At 40.9% G+C, this 24,949-nt stretch overlaps 1 protein-coding gene across 1 annotated transcript in view; it reads left to right on the forward strand.

The window, feature by feature from the left end:
• Positions 1 to 24,949, forward strand: part of LOC309339079 (dermatan-sulfate epimerase) — a 145,950-nt gene that overhangs the window by 20,000 nt on the left and 101,001 nt on the right. The gene's annotated exons all lie outside the window — the stretch shown is intronic.

Raw genomic sequence — 24,949 nt, forward strand, 5'->3', positions numbered from 1 at the left:
TACTAAATGTGTGAGGGCTTCACTAAATGTGCAAGGGTCACAGAATGTATGTTCTCTCTGTACATAGGCCTACGCCACAAGTTAGAGATAAGCCAGAACTGCTCAAAGTTTCTCTCATTCCTTTCCCTACTTGCAAAAACCCATGTACTGCTTTTGGGGAAAAAAAACACCCTCTAATTTAGACTCTTTGAAAGAGAGAGTAAAAGAAAAAGAAAAGTGAACATTGCAAATAATTAGCGAAGTACTAAGCCAAGTGCAGAGGACTGCATTTAACGTAGCACTTAGTCTCTAATTCCATCAGCACACGGTTTATTTATTGTAGAACAGAATATTCCCCTCCTCTGCTTCCTCCGCACATTCCCTAAAACAGTTCTGGGATTCCCCCCCCCAACCCCCAGGAGTAGATTTGGTGATGGCACATGGTGTTAGAGTGGGGAAGAGATGGGGGAAGTCCCGTTGTGCTAACAGTAATCCTTGTACTAGCACTTTTATTTCATTTAATACCACCCAGAATCTCCTGCCAGATGATTCACTGTCTTGAGGATCTCAGCTTTAAGTTGAACAGAGCCAGTTTCTATCTTACCCGGCTGCAAAAAAAATATTTTAAAAAATGCTTCCATTCCTCCCCTCCTCCTGTGCCTTCCTCCATCAGCTTTTGGTTGCAGAAACAACAGCAACAACTATTCTAAATCATGGAAACCTAATGTTTATGTGTGTAACTGCACATAATTGATAGAACATTTCTTTTGAGCATCGGAACTCTGATGTGTGCTGCTTTGAAGCACTGCACCTTCCATTTCAATGGAGGAAGTAGTTTCATGTATGTGTTCCATTCCAGGTATGGATTTCCTTTACTGGATGGAACATGTTGTGTGCCAGGAGTTCCATGTACACACTTAAGTGCCCATATGAACTTGAAATATGACCTTATTTTAGTTAATGTTCTTTCAGCACACACACAACCTTGTGCTACATGTTTTGGGGTATGGATGATCCTATATCTTTGCAGTGGGCCTACATTAGTAGTTCTGGTTCTCTGTAGTTTATTATGAACATTCTTACCCATTCTGAATCAGAGATTTGGTTCCCCACAAAATAGTCAGGATACTATTATTGCTACAGCTGATCTTTTCCCCTTGGTGCACCTGACATGCACTAGATGCTACTTTTGCAAAAAAGTTTACATGTGTAAGCTCAAACTGTGATTTCAGCTCACCAAATATTTGGTTACAGATGTGCAATTGAGGCTACATGCAATGGGGTCTCTGTAGATAGGCCCATGTGCAAACATGATACTCCATGGATGGCAGAATGGCAGGGGGTCAGTGCTAACTTCAGCAATCACAGTCTGCCATTCATCTGTTACTTGGCATTGGTGTAAATGCAGCTACTGTTGCTACTGGCATAAAGGGTCAGTATGGCAACAAACTGTATCCTGGATCTGCTACTTGTTGCCTATTTACATTACAAAAAACCTGAAAGGTTTGGGCTGTTAGTGCCAGTACAGTTGTACCTTGGTTCTCGAACGCCTTGTGTCTCAAATGTTTTAGCTCCCGAACACCGCAAACCTGGAAGTGAGTGTTTCGGTTTGTGAATGTTTTTTGGAAGCCGAACATCGAACGTGGCATATGCAGCTTCCGATTGGTCGGAAGCCGCTGCTTCGTTTTCGGATGTTTTCGGAAGTCAAATGGACTTCCAGAACTGATTCCGTTCAAGAACCAAAGTACTACTGTAAATTGAAGAGACAAATAATTGGTATTGTATGTTTGTATTTTTGCTTCTTAGTTTCAATAGTTTTCTTATACCTTACTCATAGCAAAAAGATTGACTAGCCTCTGTGTGGTCACATATGTTTGATGAAGGAAGGAGAAAGTACACAAAACTATGTTGACCATTATCCCACTCCTTTCCTTGGAATGAGTCTTGGTTTCTGACATAAATATATTTCTATTGTAGGCTTGCATATGAATTGTGGGGTTATTTGTATGCCTTCACTGCTATTTGTAGTAACACCTGACTTTCAAAAATGCACCTGTTTTTCTTATTTGATTACCTGACCAAAGTCTTGTACTTGTAAATAAAGCTTAACCCCAGCTAGACTTAGCAAGTGAGACAATAACCCACTTTTAGCTCCTCTTTCAGTTTATTATTGGCAAGGCTAGCATGATGAGCGTGTGCTAGGTAGGGAGAAACACACTGTATTATATGTCAGGGTTTGGTTTTTTAAAATTCTGTCTGTCCATGCAGTGAAGACCAGAGTGCACCGTAAGTTGTGTGACTGAGGAATAAATAGCCAAAAACTTGTAGGCAAAATCCCACAGTACAGAGCAAGGCAATGTTGGCACCCTTACACAATCTAAATGGAGGAAGATTTCTTTTTGAGCTCAAATATGGGAATTGCTCACACTCAGCCGACTCATTCAGCATCAAAAAAATCCAGCCACCAGGCCTCTGATAAAATTTATTGGACCAGAAGCAGGGCCTCTTCTGTAGCAGTGCCAGCCTTGTAGTATCTCCATCCAAAGCAGGCATGATGGGCCCAGTTCTACTCAGCCTTTCAAGTGCTTGGTAAAAACGTTCAGCTCACATTTTAGGTCAGCTGATATAGTTAACAGAAAGTTGATGCTGTATTTATAACTTTCTCTATTCCCTTCTTCTTTAATTGATCTGCTTTTACATTTGATTTATGCATTGCATTTTTATGATCATGAGTCATTTTGGAGTGTACGTTTTGAGGATAGGATTGAATATTTAAGTACAACAAAAAAAATCCTACAACCTGAGCCTTGTGTTGTAGCAGCAAATTGTAGTGACTGCTGGAAGGGGCTCTGTAGTCCAGAGGGTTGTGGCCACACATGGCCCACAGAGGTAAACAGTGGTGGCCTGTTCCAGACATATTTCATTGAGAAGCAACTGGTTAGCAAAGGTGTTGGGTATAGAGTAGGCAAGGCTATGATTTGAGCAGCCACAAGATAGCAGAGAGAAGGAGGCTCCAAGTGCAAGAGGTCCAGGACTTAGTGCTGCAGGTAAAGAACTATTTTGCTTTTAGTTTTACAAATTTCATACCTTCTGGGAACTTTTCCATATTTGCTTGCCTTCTGAAGAATCTATGGCTATCTGCCATAGGGAATGCCTGCATATTGCACAGGATTGTGGGGGCTATTCTGGGACAGAAATCATGGGTAGCACTGACTGGAGCAACCAGACCACCCACAAAACACAGGAGGTTATTCACACACACACACACACACACACACACACACACACACAGAGTGTGTTGGTTCCCCTTGCAGGTAAAGCACTAGCTATCCTTCTGAAATTTCACAGGTTTGGTGCCATCAGAAGGGTCAACCTTTCTGCCAATTTCATCTAATTAACACCCCCCCAATAAAAGTTATAGGCATTTCTAGTAAATAGCAATCAAACTTTAAGGCTTCCCAGCACCAAAGCCCCTGGATCTATTTGCCTGCAACTTGACAGCCTTTATTCTCCCTAGAAGGGCTAGCATGCCTGCAAATTTCATCTACCTCTGTCAAAAGGGGTGGGAGTTACAGCCATAATAAAATAATAATAACACTGAATGGAAGGGAGGAAACAAAGGAGACTTGGATAGACTGTGAGCCAAATTGTGCAGTCTACAGACCTCCTTGGACCAATGTGGACTGTTTTCCAAAGCACCAGATTAGAGTCTGAACTGAAGCTTGTCAACTGATCTGAACTGAAGCTTGTGACGCAGTTCTAATACCTAGTCTTATAACCTGAGAAGATCTTCACCCCAACCTTCCCACTTCAAATTAACAACTAAATGATCTTAGACTGTCAGTATCCTCTGTGTATGCATATATAAAACTAAAGTATAAATACTTCCCCGCAGACACTAAAGTTTGCAAAGTGGTTCCTGGTTAGAATTGCTAGAAAGCTTATAAAAATACCCATTACCTTAAGTGTAAGTAGCAGAAATTCATAGATGTTGGTTGTATGAATTTATTGACATGTAATATAAAATACTTGTGGTTCTCTCTATATATATAGACCAAGTACATTTTAGCATTTCTTTTTTTACTTTGAATTTGTAATACCATATAATTTAAAATGCAGTCTAGCCACTTAGAATTAGTTTACATGAGAGGAGATTGTTAATCTACATATTTCAAAATAAAAAGGCTTTTAAAAAATTCATCCTTTTTTCAGACTTCTGACCAATTGACCAGTAATTTTTTTTACAGAACACTTATTTTCTTAAGTACTGTAAAGTCCAATTAAGGCTGGGATACATTTACCTTTTCGGAAAATTGTATGGCACTAAGAGTACAACACTATATGTGAGTTGCACTGACTGGATGAGTGCAGAATTGCTGCTACATTCTATACACAAGTGCAACTAGGTTGTGCCAGTGTAGTGATATTATCACAGTGTGTTGACATTGCTATGTCAATTTAACAAGACTGCATAAGTGCTACATGAACTACGACATCTTATGAAGGCATATTGATGAAGGAGGAACAAAGGAATTGCTAGTTTAATCCAGACCCTATATTCCTCATAGCTAGAGCTGTTTTTCCTGCCCGCTCAGACGTACTGTAAGCCAGCAAAATATCTGCTGTAACTAAAGATGCGCTCAAAGGAGTCAATTGAGAACCCTGACACTAACCCATCTTCCCTAGCTACTTTGGAGAAAAGGAATCTAACCTACTTAGCAGTGAATCACAACAGAAGTATATAAGCCTCACATATAAAGATTCATGGCATGGACCTTCACCATATATTCCCATGCCTAAATAGCACACAAATGGGAACCTGATGTTTCAGTGTGCCCATGTCTACATATGTGTGATCGTTCAGGATGTAGGGTGGTGGAAGCAATTTCCATCCCCTCCTGCATTTGTCACAATCAGCACTATTGCCATTCTGCTACAGTTCAGCTTCTACTATAAAATAAGCTGTTCATCTCGTTTATACTAGCATAATTAAATTATGTTATTCATTGCATTAAGACCATTCAATGTATTTCAGTGGAAAGGAAACATCAACACCAATACAGAAAATAATGTAATCATCTACACAACATTTGCAGACTAAAAGAACCATGAAAGTGAATACCACTCTCATTTGCTGGCATGATTTCTATCCCTGACCTCTAACAAACATGTAAATTGTGTTACCTGAGTTTAGAGTAATTGGCTATGTGATTATTTACAAAATAGGTAGAAATTACCGTGGTGCCCCGCAAGACGAACGCCTTGCAAGACGGAAAACCCGCTAGACAAAAGGGTTTTCCGTTTTGGAGGCGCTTTGCTAAATGAATTTCTCTATGGGGTTGCTTCGCAAGACGAAAAATTTTGCAAGTTCCCGCGGGTTTTTTCCGCTCCCCCCCCTTTCCTAAGCCGCTTATCGGCTGTTCCGCTGATAAGCCGCTTAACAGCTGATCGCTAAAAGCCGCTAGACCGCTAATAGCGCTAATCCGCTAAGCTGTCAATGGGCTTGCTTCACAAGACGAAAAAACCGCTAGACGAAGAGAATCGCGGAACGGATTCTTTTCGTCTTGCGAGGCACCACTGTAGAGACGTTGGGAATCAATTACACAGGAAGCACCCTAAGAAGAAGTAGTCAGTGTCTTGAGACCCCAAGTAAGACCTGCAGGATTACCACACTTTTTCTTTGTGGGACTTCTTGACTTTGAAAGCTATGTGATGGGCAGAAATGTAACAAGTGCAACAACATGAAGGTACAGTGGTAGGAAAAGCTGCGCCAATTACTCTCCTGTTTGCCTGGAGGCCCCAAGTCACCTGTCTTTATCATGGAACACACAATGTGGAGTGAGCACCAAAAAACGCTGCCAAGCAGTCAAATGAACGAACTTAAGCATGGCTGACTGGAATTACAAATATCCTGCGGCATAACTGAGTCACTCAGTCATCTTTGGTCCCTATGCCAATCACCGCAGCACTCCAGGGCCTGGATATATTTATAGACCTTTCTCTTGGGAATGAGTAACTGTGATCAAACCTGGGATTTCTTGTACACTGAAAGGCTGTGCTGTTCTACGGAGATACACATCAACAGAATACACTTTTTGATACTGATCTATATCTGTTGTTTATTGTAATTTATTACATTTATATCACATTTCTATATGGCAGGCAACCCTGGATCCATGAATAGATCTGTAGGAAAGGGGAGGGAATGTGTCTTAGGTTGAAATGATGAAGTCCTCCTTTTGTCAACACCTGTGGTTGTGTGGTTATGGTGCTGCTTTCTGGAATGAGATTCTTGGGCTTACTTCTTCACCCCTTTTCCATCCAAATCTTGCTTCTTCACCCTTTTCCCATCCAGAACTAACATTGCAGGCAGGACTTTGCCTTGTGAAGGTTGCCTCAGCAACTAGTGCTTCTCATGCATGACTTTACATGATACTGCCAGACTCTTGGTCCATTTATTTCAGTATTGTCTACACTGATTGCCTGCAGCTGTCCAGGGTTTCAGAAGGCATCTCTCCCAGTCCTACCTGGAGAAGCCGAAGGTTCAACCTTTTGCATGCAAAGCAGGTGCTTTACTGCTGAGCAATGACCCTTCCTCCAAAGCTTTGCTTTGCTGTGTGATGATTCATGTATTACATACAGTACATAGCTAATGCGGAGTTGTCCATAATAAGCAATATTGTGATTAGGAGCATAAAGATGTAGCCACAAGAAGCTCTGTGAGATACATTGCTGTTGCTGTGTTGATCCTTAACCTTTTCCTACTTGCTTTTGATGGCGTTACTGGAGGAGCATAGACTACCAACTTGTTAGATTGATGTAAACACCAGCATAGTTGCAACCTTCTTGGTTAGCCTAAATAATTGTCCTGCAAGGATGTACTTCTACACAGGCTTACTAGAGTAAAACCAGTGAGTAGTATTGATAGGCTTGTGCTGTAACAGTTCTATTTTGCATTTGTCCTTTTTTAAGGTTCATATCATACAAAGAATCATAGAATTGTAGAGTTGGAAGGGACTACTAGGATCATCTAGTCCAACCCTCTGAAATGCAGGAATCTTTTGCCCAACACGGGGTTTTAACTCACAACCCTGAGATTAAGAGTTTCATGCTCTACCAGCAACGTTTTCCTATATTGAAGATGAATAGACTAGTGGTATTTTCCTGTAAACCATCCCCTAAATTCATTCTCCAGTGGAAGAGTGGCTTGTTTCTTTTGGCATTAGATGCATGATAACTTGAGTGGTCATTTAGGGTGACTCTTGACCAAAACACCTTATTTAGTACAAGAATATTTTTATTTTACCCAGTTTGGTCCCAATAGCATAGCTGTGTTTCTGCTGTCTGTTTGCCTGCTGTCAATTGTAATGCTTGTGGTTTTAGCTAAAATAATGTACCTGTTATAGTCCTACAAATATGTAATGTGGTATGAGTTTGCTGAGCTCTAAATATGCACAGTGATACCTTGCTGAGATAAATTTGTACAGATACAAATTGTACAGATTTATATAGTATTTATGAAGCATCTGAAGGCAGCCCTGTATAGGGAAGCTTTTTAAGGTTTAATGTTTTATTATGTTCTTATATATGCTGGAAGCCACCCAGAGTGGGTGGAGCAACCCAGTCAGATGGGCGGGGTACAAAACAACAACAACAACAACAACAACAACAAATAAGCTGGTAGGTTTGTGCACATGGGTAGTCAGGGTTCTTCTGCATGTCTTATTTTCCTGTGAAATAGAAAGGACCCAGTGCCAGCTCCAGGTTTGAGGATCTGTTGCGCAAAATGACATTAGTGGATGCTTCTTTAGTGAGAGCACTTCCTCCTGATCACTGTCATTGCAGGCCATTCACTTGCTTTCTCCCTCTGGGCTCAATCCTTTTCCTAGAAGGAGAGTTAAATAAATGGTGCAGATCCAGCTCCTCACTCTAGTCAGTGTTAACATACACAGAGAGGGCAGGTGAACGGGCATCTCTGCAAAAGGGCACAGCAGCAGGACCAGGGGCTTTATAGGGGTCAGTAGTTATGGCCATGATGGGTCAGCTTTGACAGATGACTGAGAATGCCAGCCTCTGTTGCAGACCCTGGAAGTACCCAGTCGGAAAAAACCCCACTGGCTATATGGGCGTTTGGAGCTGTTGTAATTTATTTTGTGTAATCGTTGCTGTCCCAACAAAACAAGACATAGTCACCATAGGTGATTCACCTCAGTTGACTGTGGACTATGTTGATAACCATTTAATGCCTTTCTTGTGATGAGGATGAGGGATGGTTATCCTGCCACAACTACAAGAAGTTATTGTTCCCCTTTGAAATTTTAACAATAGCACAGTAGCCATACTTTCACTTCACAGGTCATGTGACTGTGACTGATTTCAGTGGAATTTGAATTCTCTGTGGTACACTCTGGTTTAAATGGAAAGGGTCATATAAAGTATCACTACAATTATATGTTCTTTTTTGTTTTTTAGTCCCACCTTGTAAAATAGTGTTTTCACCATGGTGTCTATGTTGTGTATGAAAACCCCTGTGAATATTACTAGATGAGTCGAACTATGTAGGGCAATTGCACTTTAGATGGCAGGCTTCACATATTGAACATACCTTTTACTTAGAGCCTCTGTGCTTGCAAGCTGTGTGTGCTTAAGCTTCCCCTGCACAATTTGTACTCTGTTTTTGAGACAGATTAGGCTGACAGAGCCCTCCCCATCCCCATAGGCTTCATGTGCAATGTATGGTCATAGCATGGATTGTACCTAGATGTTAGTGGTCTGCAAGGAGGCTTGTGTGTATGTATGTACTTAGACACACTGCCTTTCCTGAACTGTCTGCACACTGCTAAAATTGTTTATGTATTGATATCCGGCCTTTCAGTTCCAAAAGTTACACCTGAAGCAGCTAACAAACCATGAAAATTAAAAACAAGACCACACCCACCTGCCAAAAGGGGCAATAAAATAAAACAACAGGTGCAAGGTTAACACAGGGGAGCAGTCGTTCAGGCCCACATGAACACAAAATAACACACTATCAGAGAGGATGCGGGATATGCGTTCTGGGACAAAGACACATACATTCACACACAGAAAATCTGTTTCTAGAACTTGATTTTTATGTTATTTTTTGCATACCTCCATCCCCCAACCAAGAATGCATGAATGTTATTGCGCTGTCTTTTCTGGTTCTGCCTATCCCAGATGTGTTGCTTGAGACTGAAGAGTTCTGCTATAACTCCATTGTTTTGCCACCAATAAAGGCAGGCAGTGGAGTTGAATGCTTGTCAATATGACCTCCTTCAGCATTAATAATAGTCAGTGTGATAAAGAGGCTGCCCTTTCAGGTTCCTTTGAGTGAGGGAAAGGTAAAAGAAGTAGGCTCCTTTTTATGTGTTGAAGTTCTAACAGATGGTGAATGTTAACTTTTCCATTCTCTTTAAATATCCACATACTCCTTTTTCACTTGTGTCACTACTGCTGTAATCAAAATCCACTAGCATGTTCCCACAGGTCAAAATAAGTGTTAACATTATTTCAGTTTATAGCTTGTGTGGTCCACAGGAAAACTAGCATTGCACTGGTTTCCCTACTTTTCTTCAGTCTGTGAACTCCAGTGAAATCCTGATTGGATGCTGTATGAGGGGTGACAGCTAAACCCACTTCCACCAGAGGTAAAAAGGTTCCAAGGTGTTGCCTCAAAAACCACATAATTATGGAATCTTCCATAGCCGCTTTCTGGACACTTAGCAGCTATTTTGCAAAGTGTGCTTTCTTCAGCAGGTAGCAAAGTTTATGAATACAAGTATTCATTGGCTTGCTACCTGGTCATGGGCAAACATCTGATTCATGAAGAACTCCACATATGTAAACAGGTGCTCAGGTGAAAAATATTTTGGATCTTTTCTTTTGTATCAGGACAAATAAGTGTCTGAGCGTGTTTTTTAAAGCAGGGTGAATTCTGGTCTTTAGTTTATTTTACTAAAATGGTATGCTAGAACTTCATGGTTGTTTGTTCACTAAATCCATCTTCACATCTTCTCTGTTCCATGTGTACCAGGAACTCAGTTGAAATCAAAACTTCACTTTAAAATCTACTTCTCGTTGTTATATTCCTGGCAACTGTGAAATCCTTGGCTATGAGAACGTAATTGTTTTAAACTGTTTTTAGTGTGCTTTAAATGATACTGTTATTGATGTGTTTGCCCCCCCCCAAGGTTCCTTTGGGGTGAAGGGCAGAATATAAGTTGAATAAATAAAACATATTTATACAGTAAACTTTTTTAAAGGCATGGGTGCAAATGTGGCAATTGCAATGTAAGTAAACAGTTTGACTTTAAGAGTAGATGAACTTCTGTCTGGTGAGTGAGAAGCATTTATTGTTGTGTTACATTTTCACCTTATGACACAGTACCATTCACTGCATCCTGATAAGCTTCTCTAAGCCAAGGATAGGGAATCTTGGGGACTCTGGATTTTGTTGGACACCAGCTCCCATCAGCTGCAGCCAATGGAAATGTGTGCTTTCGGGGATCAAACCGTTGGAAAGTCAAACCATTGGAAAGTTACAGCGTCTGCTATGGCTGTAGAGAGTGATACAGCAGAGGCATGCATTGTTGCAGCTGGGCAGATGAAGGTATCTGGTTGTGCTGATGCAGATGAAGATGTATCATAGCATTTCTTCTTTCTGCACCCCTCCCAGCAGCCATTTGTCCTGCGACTGATTGTCTCCAGGCGCTGCAGTCATTTGCACAGGATTCCCATACGACGGGGTTAATGTTGCTAGCCTTCATGTCATATTTGGTCAATGGTCAGGAAAAATGGGAATTGTAGTTCAACAACATCTGAAGGGCTACACATGCCCATTGTATACAGCACTGTTCTCATAGAATGACTGTTCCCCACATTAGACAGGGGGAGCCCTTTTTCATGATCCTGGACCCTTTGCAGTTCCCATTAGCACAGGTTTGGCTTCGCCTTCCCCGGGTGGGATACCTGGAGGTCTCCGCCTACTCATCCAGTTGCCCAATCCCACCTGGGGAGGCGTTGCCAAGGTGATCAGGCCAGGTAGGGGGAGGGACCACCCTGCCCATACAATAGGGGGAGGATCTTACCTGGGAATCCTCAGTTGGCTCCAGAGCTTCTCCCACCCTACCCACCCACAGTTAAGCCTTTGTTTGCAGGTTAACCTTTTCTCCACAGGTATGCGGGCGCTGCTACGATAAGGTCGCTGTTGAAGGGCCAGAAAGGAATTCCCCTGCGTTGGCCGGTTTTGCCTTTCCCGCAGCAAAATGTCACAACTTTGGTGGTTTCAGGCCTTGGGCAGAATCCTTTACTCTATCTTCGCTAAATAGGGGTGGGTGTGTAGTGGTGACCCACACCTCCCCCTCCTCTTTGTGGCAGTGATCACAGGGTTCCCTGTTAATGGTATTGTTTTGAGGGGCAGCATTGGCCATACACCTAGAGGTTGTCATTGCTCTCACCTGCAATGGTGGCGTAATGGGGGGCAGCCTCTCTGCTTGAACATATGTTCTCCAGCGCCAGCCCATCCCCCACACTCTCTGAATAACCCTGATGTTCCCCAGATCCCCAGCGGGTCTGGGAGGGATAACGCCCAATGCCTGAGCCAAGGTCTACCTACATCTGAAACATAATAAATTTGTGGCCAATTTTAATCCCATAGCACGTTGTCTTGAGTCATTATTCCACTCGGAGGCCACCTAGGGTTTGGGGGACTCCGCCTGTCCACGCAAAAATAAAGCTTTAAAAAATCATTAATCAGCTGAAAGCAAATGGGTCCTGGTAGCTACAGAGACACTATGGAAAGACCATGTGATAGGTGCTGGAGGTACATCTGACAGCCCTCCATACTAATAAAAACTTCAGTGCTGAAGAAATGCTGGAACTAGAGGACTTAGTAATGATGGAACAGGTAACCCAACCAAGGTACCCCTCCTGGGGAATTCTCCACAGGACGTTATGCAATTATCTTTGTTCAACATGGAGCTCAGGATGGTGATGTTCACCTCTTTCAGGCAATCTCTTTCTGTCTGGAAAACTGAGATGGCTCCTGGCTGTATACAGAGGATTCTTTGGGGGCTGGTGGCAAAGAAGGCTGCATTCTCAGACTTAACATCATCAACAGTGAAGTACTAAGGAGCTTTGGCATTTCCACATTTAACATAGGTTCCTTGGTAACACCCTGTCTGTCACCTTGTCAAGCTGCCACATAATACATGCATTCAGAGGAGTAATTTGAAAGACTGTGGTCTTGTCTTTTCGAATAACTCAGTGAGAGACTGCAAGAACCTACTGCTATACATGGAGCAAGATGTCAAAAGAATGGAGCTGCTCGGTTGCTTTTGTAATGTTGTAGGTGGCAAACACAGAGAGCGATAGATAGATAAGTAAGAAAATCATGACATGGAATGTTACTTATTTTGTGTTGGAAAGGTTTAAAACATAAAACACTCTTGGAAGAAAAGGATAGATGAAACGTGTGTTCTAAAAGGAAGCACAGTAAAATTATTTGGCTGGGGTCCAAAGATCTGCTTCAGTTTTACTGAAGGGGTTGGGAATGCCTTTTGAATATTTGACATTTGAAATGAAATGAATATTGTAGTTGGCCTATAATGGAAAAGCTCGGCACCTGTTGGAACTTTATAAGGAATGCATGAGAAATTGTGTAAGTAGTACCATTATAAGACTGCCTGTTAATATGTGGTGTGCCATAATATGAATAGACATCCCTTATGCAGATTGCAATTGGTACTTTAGTGCTCTTTTGCAGTTGGGCATAGTAATTCAATTATTTTGTTATTTTTTAACCACTTTTACTATCTGTTCAAAGCCAATTTCTAAGAAAGGAAAGCAAAGATACCAATAGCAAAAAAAGAGGAGTTGAAATCTCAAGGGCTCACAACAATAAATATTTTATTGGCCCAATGTGTTGCAAAATATATTTCTGTTTCAGGAGCACCTCTGCTGTATTCTGTAACCAAATTTGGTCGCAAAGCACATTAGAGAACAGTGGTGTGTTTTTAATGCCCTTGAATAATAGATATACTGTATTCCAAAACACTCTGATCAAATAAACATCTTGATTTTTGTATATTGCTGAGATTTTCATTTCCCTGTTTCCCCCTAAAGCCATTTTCTGGTTTTCTCACACAGTAAGAAAACAAATTAAGACTCTGCAAGGATGGAAGGTCCCAAAGTTCAATGATATTGCATGGGAACCTGTCTTGCACTAAGACAGGCCACTGGTCCATCTAGCTCAGTGTTTTTTGTTAATTTCAGACGAGTCATTCCTAGCCCTACCAAGACTCAGACTCAAACATGGGACCTTCTGTTTGCAAAGCAGGTGCTCTGCTACTGAGTTACAACCCTTCTCCTGGAAAAATAAACGCTTTGTGTGCAGAATGTTCCTGGTCAACCCACTGAAAAGAAGATCCACTGTCAAAGACCTTTGCCTGAGTCTTTGCGGAGCCTCTACCTCACTCAGGCAGGTTCCACTAGCAGTGATTCTTGCTGAGTTACATGGGACACTAAATGAGCTTTAATTTTGGTCACAGATTGGTACAAAGCCTTCTCTGCACACTGAGATCAGGTGTTCTCTGTGTCAGCTTACTTTCCCCTTTATAAATCAATGATTGCAATAAATAAAAATAAATTCGCTTTCCTGTGCAGAAGAGTAAACCTAACATTGCATCTGAGTCAATACCTGCCTGCTGCCTCTGGTACTTTAATTCCAACCAAAAAGGGATCCATGCAGGTGTTAAATACAGGCCACCCTGCTATTCACAACTGACATTTTGCTGGTAATTAAAGCCAGTATGAAACATGTCAAAGATTGATGATAGCCATATCATATGACCTTATCCCAAATGCACATTTTTACTGATTTCGTATCAGCACAGCTTAGAACATACATTTTATGGGTGGGATTCACCTAACGAACCCTGCCAGTGGTAACCCTGTGTAAGGGCTTCCACTTTTGTCCCTCTTCTTCCCCCCAACTCCCCTCAAAATTGTCTTTGGGGGAGTTGGAAGAACCCCCAGAACAGTGCTTGTGTACATGGAACATTTGTAACAGCCTGATGTTGAGTTCCACCCTATGGAAGGTTTATGAGCTCACCTGAATTTTCTGCAATGTCCTCATTACACAATCTAAGGGCTCATCCACGCTTCTGATTGCCCCACAGTTTTCTTCCAGGAAAACCCACGTTTACCGCTGAATCGAAGCCAACACCATTCTGGTTTTCTCCAGATTGATGTTTGATCCAATTCAGTGCTAGAGAGCTGGTTTTCAGGTGGGAAGTGGTGGGGGAAAGGAAAAACTTGGGCTAGTCCCTAGAAAGCCCGAGACAAGTGGAAAACGGCTCGGACCTTGCCTTCTAAGCACAGAACAAGAGGAAATGTGGATGAACCATTAGTTGCAGTTCATGTGATTGTTGAGCAGCAGACATGACTTGTTGATTGATTGATTAAATTTAATTGTTAAATTTCTATAGTGCCCTTCATCTGAGGATCACAGGGCAGTTTACAATATAAAAACACAAAATTACAATACCATGGTAACAAACAAAAACAATAACACACACACTCACCCCAGTTTAAAGGCCTTTGGTTGGCTAGTTAGCCCAAGGGTTTGCAAGGAGAGGAATGTTTTTGCTTGGCACCTAGAGATATTTAACAAAGGTGTCAGGTGAGTCTCCCTGGGGAGGGAATTCCACAAACAGGGAAAGGCCCGTTCTTCTTAAGGTCAGTTTACAAATAGAATGATGAAACATAGCATTACACGTTTGCTTATTATGAGTCATTCACACAATATTTCGAGTTTTCACTTGTATCTGTTCCGTCATCATTAAGTTATTTATCACATTGGCTTTTTTTTTTTACAAGCATGTATGAAAATTACATTATTTATGCTGCTCCTATGTTACAAATAGTTTAAGAGTATTCAAGGAAGTTGTTTTTGGACTAATGTTGTAACTGAAGCATTTTTCCCACGCTGTATGTTCCACCTTTCAATGTTCCACCTTTCATATGAATTGGTCCAGCTTAGCAACAGCTTCCTTCCAGACTACCTTGTGTTCATTCCTACTCCGTTCCTTTAGAGCTCACCAGTTTTCCTCTCCCCCTTTATTCCTATGTTGTCCATCCAAAGTGGAAAGAGGATGGCGGATGCGTTGGGCCAAGACCCACTTTCCGTTCAGCCAACTTCAGTGGTTGGCTTGTACACGTCTTATTCAGCTGCCAAGAGTTTCTGGAAGAGCAGCCAAACAATCAATGCCATATTCTTCTTACCCACATATTACTCACGTATTAACTACTGGAATGCTATGTAAAAAAAAACATATGGGAAGCTGTTCACACTATTCTAATTTCCCTGTCTTTTACATCAACTTGCATTAAGTTTTATTTCTGGAAACACACTTATTTTCTCTGGTTAGACTGGTTTTAAAAATATATATTAAATTGACTCACTAAATATTGCCATACAGTGGTACCTTGGGTTAAGTAGGTCTGTACTTAACCTGAAACTGTTCTTAACATGAAGCACAACTAATGGGGCCTCCTGCTGCTGCCGTGCCGCTGGAGCACGATTTATGTTCTCATCCTGAAGCAAAGTTCTTAACCTGAAGCACTATTTCTGGGTTAGGGGAGTCTGTAACCTGAAGCGTGTGTAACCTGAAGCATATGTAACCTGAGGTACCACTGTACTACTTAAAAACATTTGTATTTTGCAGTGAATTGAGCTGCCTTTTCAGAGTATCTAAAGTGCTGCTTCAGCATGAAGAGAACTTACCACTTAGCCAAATTTGCCACTTCATAAGGGTGTATGTTTGTACAACCTCATTATTCAATAACTGCTACTGACTACAAGCAAAACAAGTCATCATGGCATACCATCTGCTGGTTTTCAACCCAATCAATCCTTAGCATAACCCATTCTGGTATGTTTCACTCTTGCAAGAGTGGCTTCTCAGAATAAGCTGGCCTGCTACAGCTTCACTTGATAGGGAAATGAAGAAACCTGAGTGTTGTAGTAAATGGCTGCAGTGGCAGAATTATGATAAATATACTTAAGCGACTTCAGATAAGACATCAAGAGTAACCATGTTAGTTCGTAAGAGAAAACTCCAAAACCCCTGTTGGGTAATACCTTTGGCTCAATAAAAAAGTCACAAAACTGTGGCAAACTTGGGGTCTTTGGAGTTTACCCCATCACCCCGATAAATGCTTAATGGAAGTTTATGTTTCTGTCTCCACTTTCAAAGTCTGTGAAAAAGATGTCAGGGAGCTCATCCAAAACTTGTACAGCAATAAACAGACTAGTTCTACTAATAGGAATAAATAATAGTTGTATTCAGCTAATGTTTTCCCAGCAAGGACCAAAACATCCTGCAGTTGATGCCAGATTCCATGGGAAGGTGGGGAACGCAGTGGAATAGTCTGTGTCAAAGGCACAAAGTGGCTTCTGAGCTGAATTTAATTTTAATATTATCATTAAGTGTTTGCCAGTCTTATGTACAATAGACCAGTTTCAAATTCTGTTAATGGGGAAAAATATTTTCAGTATTAGTTTGTGTTCCATGAAAATATGGAAGATGCTAACAGACTTGCTTCCTGAGTTTTAATTACTAGCCATGGGTGCTGCTGAGTAATTGAGCATGACATCTCATTGCCATTAATAGCTGCATTATATACTTGGGACTTCTCCTGATAAGAGATCCCAACATTTTCTCCCACTGGATAGTCCCATGTTGTGACCATAGTGATCCTGTGACTAAAAGGCACAGCTTTTGCAATGAGCTTTCATTCCCTGCCTGCAGATCACCCCTGGCTGTTATCTCAGCCACAAACTTACTAGATTTCCTAAGTCAAGGCAGGCTTATGATGTAGCAACCATGTTGAATCTAAGCAAATCCTGGCTAGGGCTGGCCTAGATGGAGACTATTTGGAAGCACCATGTACGCTGCCTTGTGCAAGGAAAGGTGGGATATTGATAAATATAAATAATAGTTTCAAACTCCACTCTGCAGTATGGGAAGAATGACGCTGATGTGTTTAAAAGGCACTTGTAGTTGTTACCTAGATCATGGTTGATGCAACTTTTAAAAAATACATATCAAGGAATAAAACTACCATGTGTATTGAGTGTATTGAGATAAGCAAATATGGATTAAAATAGCGAGGGAAGAGATTTGAAAGTTCCTTGGCACTATTTCCAATGAAGTATGTGATAAACTCTTGTCTTTATAAAGAGCATTATCCTGGAATCAGAGACATATGAAATATGCATATTTACACATATTTGCAATTTACAAATGTATTGCTATGGCTTCAAACTAGTTTGAATGTTACACAGAAGCAGAGAGAGTTAAATTTCTGCTCTTCCTACTTCTCATGTAACATCTTAAGGAGAAATTCATAGATCTCATTCTGTTCATATATTAGGTGGAATAACGGAAGGAATCGTGTTATGTGACATACAATTTAATTGCTGAACTGCTAAAAGTGGAATAAAGAACGGTATGAATTTTTGGAAAGCGTGATTTATTTAATTTAATTCAATATGGTGAAAAAAATGGGAGCTGGCTCCATATATTTTCAAAGAGACAATGTCTTTTGTTCTGTACCTTTCCTGATAAGAAATACTTTGGATTCTTTTGGATTTTGTTTTTTGAAATATTTCATAGAGTTTCCTTTTGCCTCTATCTTTAAAAGGCGGGCAAGTAATATCTGATGGTAAGCACAGCTGGAACAAGCCCAAAAAGTGTTCCCTAAACACATATACCCTGGCAGCACATATTGTGTTAATTATGCATTAGGTTTGGTGTTTGAAAGCAGAAGAGAAAACAGTTCTTAGAGAATTCAACATGTTCTAAAAAATACCACTGGCTTTTTGAAATATGTGAGTTAATATATTCCTTTAAACTCACTTAATTAATCACATGAACCCTTTTTTAAAAGGTCTCAAGATTTCCAGTGCAATAAAGAAATAAGTCATGTTCTTACAAGCAGCAGGAAATAATGTGCTCTCCACCACTGGTGTCTAGACTGACCTCTGTTTTTAAGAGAAAAGTCAGCGCAACCATTCCTTGGCTTTCTCTATATTGACACAAAGCCCTCCCATAATCAAAGGCTTCTCATTGGAGTAAATAAGCTGGGCTCTGAAATGTAGCCTTCAGGGTAGACAACAAATCCAAATAGTAAAGTCTATGGTAGAAATCGGACTGTGGTGATGGACTGAGTCATTAAAGAGGTGCCCTGAGAAATAGTAGCCTAAAATTTGACCTACATTAAACGTCACACAAAGCTCCCATTCATAGTGTTAACAACTCCCAACTGAAAAAAACCCTTCTAAAACCAGCAACAACAAAATAGTGCTTCAAAAATGGAAAACAAAATACCTGCTGTGAAACCTACCAGCCAAGAACAGAAACAAACTCAGGATGCAGGATCTATTTGTAAATGCAAATACACCCATCCCTGCATGCCCCTCCACATAACCTCATTCACCTTTTCAGAAATATTCCAGAAGCTTTCAAGCACAAACATTAGATTAATATTTTTTAGCACAAGAAGATTTCGTTACAGCAGCCTAAAAGGCGGAAGGGATTACAGCACTAATGCATAGTCATTTGGCAGGCTTGGTGTAGCTTGTGTTCTTCAGAGAGCTGCACCATCTGATCCTCATTTTAGCCTCCTGAAGTGAACTTGAAGCCAATAATCATTCAGATTTCAGTTCCTTGTTCCTTTGTACCATCCCGTCAGTAGGTTTTCCATTTTGAGATTTGCAATTTTGTTGCATGAGCCTTATAGATAATGCAAATATTCCATCTCTTAACTGTGGTGGGCAGCACCCAGCCCAGAGTCCAGATATGGTCCCCACCTGCTATCAGTCAGTTTTGAAGAAATAGCTGAAAGTGGAAAGGGCTTGGACCGATTTTCTTAGGGCATTTTCTCATCTTGCAGTTGCTGGATATTATGTGTGGAAGGTATTGACAAATGACAGGAGACTTGTAAGTACATAAATAGCTGGATAGAATGAGGAAGTTAAAGTAAATGTGTCATAAAGAGAGGTCATGCTAGATGTTGGGGAATATTTCTTTTAGTTTTTAATATGTACATAAACAGCAATTCTTGTGGCTGGATCATGGGTTGGGTAGAAGGATCAATCCACATACAGAGAGTTGTCATCTAACTTCAGGGAGACCCACTGAAATCAATAGACATAAGTTAGTCACATCTATTGATTTCATTTACTCACAGTAAGGCATAGTAGTTTGCTAAGGGTTGTTGGGATTTGTAACTCTGTGAAAGGTAAATGACAGTGTTTTAAAGGTATAGTGGATGTGCAGCCTCAGTTGGATTCAACCTAGTATACTGGGATCATGCAATCTTCTTGGCACCCTGTATATGTGTGAGCTCTGACAGGAAGAACCAGAGTTGGTTTCCTTCTCCTGAAAATTTATCTACATTTGCATCTATGCATATAAATTAGCACAAAGCAGATTTTAGGAAAAAAATATTCCAGAGGCCTGTGCCCCAAGTTTTTTAAATGCTTGGCAGCATTCTTATCAAATGATTTCTTTAAAAGAGGGGATAATGACGTGCCAGTGGCTGAATTGTTCCACTCCTGACTCCTCCCATGAATGGGGGTGTATGTGGGTGCAGGGGAGAGGGTGTATATGAGAAAGGAAGTGGGTGGCTCTGTGTTTATGGAGTGGTGATGGTCCTCTTAAACACACTCCTCACTTCTATCTTTTCCCCTTTGTAGATCATTACTACCCCATTCCCATGTTGGTTTAATCACGCTGTAACACCTTAATATTAGAATGCATTTCATGTTGTTCTTTACATGCTTACAAAGTGTCCAAAACCAGATACTGAATTGACAGCATAATCCTATGGATGATTGTTCAGAAGTCCTACTGAATTCAATTAGACTTCCTCCCAGGTAGAGGTTATAGAATTTGCATCTAAATGTGGTGTTTTATAAATATAAATCCCAATCTGTGTCAATATTCACAAGGCAAAAGGGAGCAATAGTTAGCAGAAAAACTAACTTAGCTGAAATATTGTGGAGAGAAGGCCATTATTTTAATTTCTTATTTTTATTCATTCTAATAATTGATAATTATACAAAATTATCAGTGTCCACGTTTTTTCCAGATTCTAAAAGTAGCTTTTAGTTTAAAAGTAGGCACAACCCTACAGCTTATGAATAATGAGGTATTAATATGTTCCCATTACTAATATAGTTACTTTTTTATTTACATTTAATAAACGTGGGGTTCTTTTTTAGTTCCAACTGACCTTTGCTTATGAAATATAGCATGTTTATTTTGCTTGAACTACTTCATAAAGGCTTGATATTTTATAAGGTTAAGCTCTAAATACCTTTGAGTAAAACACTGTACCTATTTTTGACAGAAAATCAACTTTGTGTCTTTTCCCCCACTCCATTCAGTTTTAAAACAGAGCTAGTTATGTTTCATGTTTTATCCTTAAAAGATTTATGCAGACGAGGGTGGGTCCGTTCAATACACAGTACTTGTGGCAATCCACATTTTTGCCACATGGCATCAGAGGATGATATTATGATACATGAAAAAGGAAATGTCAGGCAACACCTAAAATCTCATGTAGCAGCTATTTTCTTGTCACTTCAGTCTTTGAGTGGGATGTTTGGTCACCCACAGTCTAGCTCACACTAGTACTTATTTCTTTTCTCTCTTTTTTGCCCAGTTAATACCATAATGCTGTGAAAAAGAATCATGTCTGAGATCACCTGAATTTACTTTAAATTATTTACTTCTGTCTTGTTCGGTTAATGGTATAGTATTTCTAAATAGCGTCCTTGATATCAGTAGTTCTTCTCATATGTGTTAAATTGCACATATTTACAGAAGCTTAAAGGGACGCGGGTGGCGCTGTGGGTTAAACCACAGAGCCTAGGACTTGCCGATCAGAAGGTTGGCAGTTCGAGTCCCCGCGACAGGGTGAGCTCCCATTGCTCGGTCCCTGCTCTTGCCAACCTAGCAGTTTGAAAGCACGTCAAAGTGCAAGTAGATAAATAGGTACCGCTCCGGCGGGAAGGTAAACGGCATTTCCGTGTGCTGCTCTGGTTCGCCAGAAGCGGCTTAGTCATGCTGGCCACATGACCTGGAAGCTGTACGCCGGCTCCCTCGGCCAATAAAGCGAGATGAGCGCCGCAATCCCAGAGTCGTCCGCAACTGGAACTAATGGTCAGGGGTCCCTTTACCTTTACCTTTTACAGAAGCTTAAAGAATAGCCTCCTTTCACCTGATCCTATTGAAATATCACCAAAATACTACAGTGCAAGTCAGTATATTCCCAGAGCAGCATCCTTTGCTTTGCTAGTCTGTCTTGCTCTGCTGCTCATCTGATTTTATCTGATTCACAAAGGTGACTAACAGTTACTGCAGTCCGATATTAGACTCTTCTTAGTCCTGACCTGTAATGTTAGGGTTATGTAGTTACATGGTCTGGTGTTGCATGGTTCCACTCACACTTAACAGAGTGGTTTCTTGTAGTGACGATGAAGTACTTTCCCTGGTGGGAATGAAAATGCTGAAAGTTTGCAGGCACAAATCCTCATACTGGATCCTCAGTTCCCAGCTTGTTTAGCAAGGGAATGAGCAGTGGAACTGCGTGCTCCTTCCTTGTCCCTTCTATCCAGCTTTAATTAACCCACTTTTAGCTGATCCTTTGGAAACAGAGACCTGTGGTTTTAATGTCATTTCCTAATCCTGGCATAGTTTAAATTGATAAGAAAATAAAAGGAACCTGCTGGCCTGTTTAGTCCAGCACCCTGTTCTCAAAGCATAAGGGGAGCAAGCCCACAACCTCGGGGTTATCAGCATCACACTAACCAGCTGAGCTAACTGGCAGGTTGCCTTTTGCAATACAACTTTTAATAGTAGCTTGAACTTTATGTGTTGTATTTCCCCCCCTTAACATTGGACTTCCTACTTTCTCTTCCTTTGCCAAGAGAAATGCAGTGGCAAAGAGCACACGAGAAGCCGTTTTGTGGAAAGCAGCTAACATTTTAATGTCAGGAATATGCAGGTGGGCACCCAAAGACGCCTACAACTAGTTTCACATGCTCAAGGGGGCTCAGCTGTATTGAACACCAGCTTTCTGTGGCCCATGGCACACCTCTTTTGAAACTGGCAGGACAAAATAAGTGTTTTGGTATATCGTACAAGGGCCTGCTCTTTCATTTTTCAAATGTCAATATTCACAAGGCATTCCCAACCCCTTCAATAAAATTGAAGCAGCTCTTTGGACCAAATAATTTTTACATCTGTGCTTTATTTTAAAGCACACATGTTTCGCCTAACCTTTTCTTCAAGAGGGTTTTATATTTTCAACCTTTCCAGCACAAAATAAGTAACATTCCATGTAATGATTGTATTTTCTTTTTCTTGCTGCTGTAATGCTTCTCTCCCCCTCCCCCCGCATTCATTTTATTCAAATGTATATGGCTTTGTACACTCTTGTTTGCAGATGCCTGAGATTGCTGACTCACACATTCCTTACTAGGAGACTTTCAACTGGTAAAGGGATGCCATCCAACCTGAAAGCATTCCTGTTTCTAGGGGTGGTTTTACCATGTGTTTAAAGACAGGAATCTCTTCTTCCACAATGATGGTGTTCACTGCAAGAACATGCAATGGAAATATTTGCCTGTGAGTTAACACAGCCAGTTCTGCTTCTAAGGCAGGCAAGGTCCAGACAATAGGCTTGAGGAAATAAGTATTGCTGGTAAATTTGCAATACTTCCTGGAAGTTGTTGGATGAGGAGGAGTCTCTGATTTCCTGTATAGAGCCTCAGGGCACTTCTGAACTACAGTGGTGCCCCGCAAGACGAACGCCTCACAAGATGGAAAACCCGCTAGACGAAAGGGTTTTCCGTTTTGGAGGTGCTTCGCAAAACGAATTTCCCTATGGGCTTGCTTCGCAAGACGAAATGTCTTGCGAGTTCCTGCGGGTTTCCCCCCCTTTTTTTCCCCTTTTCCTAAGCCGCTAAGCCGCTTATCAGCTGATCCGCTAAAAGCCGCTAAACCGCTAATAGCGCTAATCCGCTAAGCTGTCAATGGGCTTGCTTCGCAAGACGTAAAAACCGCTATACGTAGAGCCTCACGGAATGGATTAATTTCGTCTTGCGAGGCACCACTGTATCATTATTTTCAGGTGGGAATCAATCACTTCCCAGCAAATTCAGGTTGTGTTGATTTAACTTAAATTCCTCTCATGCCAGTTTATCTGCAAGTTGCCATCATCAATATAAAAAACCAGGTGCCTAAACAATTTGCCAAGAGCTTTTATTCACACTTTTTTTAAAAAAGTGCATCTGTATTAGGTGGAGAAAACATTCTACTGAAAATAGTGAGGAGTAAATATTGGGGAGCAGGAGAATGGCAAACAGGCAATTTGATCAATTCCATAGCCTCGTTGTCTTGAACTGAGAGAATAAGAAATTGAACCACAGCAGCTTATTCTCAGTAGTATAGGGAGTGCAGGGATTGGATAAACAGGGAATACCACATTTCCTTGTATGTTTAAAGGTGATGTTTAGTTTTGAGATGATGACAAATGCTGTTAATATGAAAAGTCAGATGGAAAAAACAACATGCTCTTCTGTTTAAAGCTGGTGAATTTAAAGAAATGCCACTAGGGTATATCACCAGGTTTTATAGTTTGTGAGCTTAGAAATAGTTATGTATCTACGTATGAATATAAGTGTTGCCAATATTTTCATAGTAGATGGAAATAACACAGGTGACTTTCTCATGACCCATATTTTTTCCATAACTGTTTAACACAAAACTGTGCACAATTTTCACTGATAGTTAAGAATGATGTGAACAAAATGCTGTCACAAGGGAAACAGTTGGGGATATATATATAAATCTACAACATATAAGCTCTGCCTGCAAAATTAGTTTCCCTAAAAAGAAGAGGTTTTCTTGTTTAGCTTTGAGGGGAGTGACCTTTCAAAAATAAATTACCAAACCTGTTACAGAAATATGCATAGGCCTATATTGTATATTATTTTACTGGCCAGCTAGACTTGGAAAGTAACAACTGTAAAATATTATTAGGTTAATAAGTCGTGATTCTGGTTTATTAACCCTTTCCCTTGTTCTTTGTAATTATTCCATACAACATCCTTTGAACGCCAATCTAAACCTTCCTCTCAGACATCCAAATCAGAACAAGTAAAGACCCATAGTAATTCATGAAGGGAACAAGCTATTATCGTCTCAAAGATAAACAAAGATACATGCCAGACACCAAAAGTGGGTGTACAATGGCCACCACTTTTCTTGGGCAGAGCTTCAGAGGCTCCTATTTCTCGCAGCCTGTGTGTTTCCAGAATTCTTGACTCAGCCCTGGCTGCTGAGTCAGGTTAGGAAGCAGCCCTGGCCATCCACAGATCACAGCATTTCGTCAACTGCCACCTCCCTGCCATTATTACCAAGGCAGAGTACTGTCACTTTCCTTGAGATGGGACATTCCCTGCCTCTGCCCCTGAGGTCCCTTAAAGGGCCTTCTCCTATGTTAGGGAGTACGGAGCCCACCCACAACTCCCTTAGCGGACTGATGGATATGTCAAAGTTGTAGCAAAAGGAAATCAGGCAACTACACCTGTTGGGGCATAAATAACAGATAGCCTCTAGGAATGGGGGGGGGGGGGGGACAAGACCAGTTTTGGCCCCAGGCAGAATTCCTGGAGCAATCTGGATGATATCTGACCAAGTTACTCAGAGGCTGAATCTACACACAGGGGAAACATATTATAAATAAGTCATAAATTAAGTCATTATAACAAAAGCGGGGGGGACAGACAGACGGACTGTAAAATCACAGAGACAAAGTTTTGTACTGTACAGTGCCATCTGGTGTTGCATGTTTATAACACAGTTATAACATT

Source organism: Podarcis erhardii (genome assembly GCF_964252035.2).
Source record: "Podarcis erhardii genome assembly, chromosome: 3".
In the NCBI taxonomy this organism is placed as follows: domain Eukaryota; kingdom Metazoa; phylum Chordata; class Lepidosauria; order Squamata; family Lacertidae; genus Podarcis; species Podarcis erhardii.